Source organism: Ailuropoda melanoleuca, chromosome 1 (genome assembly GCF_002007445.2).
Source record: "Ailuropoda melanoleuca isolate Jingjing chromosome 1, ASM200744v2, whole genome shotgun sequence".
Classification (NCBI taxonomy): Eukaryota; Metazoa; Chordata; class Mammalia; order Carnivora; family Ursidae; genus Ailuropoda; species Ailuropoda melanoleuca.
In genome coordinates this window covers 186,328,166-186,329,448 of record NC_048218.1, presented here as the reverse complement: position 1 = coordinate 186,329,448, position 1,283 = coordinate 186,328,166, and positions in this window count along the sequence as shown.

The window sequence follows — 1,283 nt, the reverse complement described above, 5'->3', positions numbered from 1 at the left end:
GATGTGTCGTGAAAAAGGTTGCTCTGGCCGATGTCATAGAAGTTGTTGCCTATGTTCTCCTCTAGAATTTTGATGGATTCCTGTCTCACATTGAGGTCTTTCATCCATTTGGAGTTTATTTTTGTGTATGGTGTGAGAGAGTGGTCAAGTTTCATTCTTTTGCATGTAGCTGTCCAATTTTCCCAGCACCATTTATTGAAGAGACTGTCTTTTTTCCACCAGATGTTTTTTCCTGCTTTATCAAAGATTAGTCACCCAAAGAGCCGAGGGTCCATTTCTGGGTTCTCTGTTCTGTTCCATTGGTCTATGTGTCTGTTTTTGTGCTAGTAGCATGCTGTCTTTGTGATCACAGCTTTGTAGTATAGCTTGAAATCTGACAACGTGATGCCCCCTGCTTTGTTTTTCCATTCCAGGAAACCTTAGCAGACAGTGCTGCTCTAAACAAAAACACAAACAGTCATTTGGAGAAAAGAGTTTAAAATAAAAGGGGAACTGGCTTAAAAAATTTCAAGTGTAAGAAAATAAAGAGAACAATTGAATAATTAAAATCAATATTGCAAACAATAGAAAATAGAATTGGAATTGTAGAAGACTAAATGGTAGATGAATTACAAGAATTTCCATCTAAAGATGCATGAAGATAGCATATGCTTTTGTGCACCTGTGTATATGTGTACACACACACACACACATATATATACACATACACATAAAGATAGAGAACAGAGGGATAATCTAAGAATTTTAGGTCTTCCTAAGGAGGAAAACAGTTATAAGACAGGAAATACAGACAAATTGGAAAATAAATTTCTGGAGCTGAGAGAAGAGATTGAGAGGTTTTACTATATTATGAGACAGAATAAATGAAAATGGATTTAGCCTATGGCACACCTGGCAAAGTTTATGAATTAAAAGAACAATTTAAAATTCCTATCATCGAAGGAGAAAATCAGGTCACTAATGTAATGTAGTAGAAAATTTTTGCTCATCAGAATTCTTAGGGTGTTCTCTCCTTTTCTTTTGAAGAATGATTTCATCAGTAACCCCTCCCCAAAGTTACTTTCTTCTGCCTGAATGGATCTTAATTTTCTCTTCTCTTTTCTCTCATTCTCTCTCTCACTTTTCCTCTCTTCCTATCTCTCTCATTTTTCAGGAACATTAACAAAATTCCTTTGTTGGTGTTTGATACCCCTATAAGGACCATCTACAAACTGCTCTGTATAAAATTGAGGGAGTACTGTAGTTTACTGGTTAAATATCAATCAAGGCTAGGCAGTCGAGAA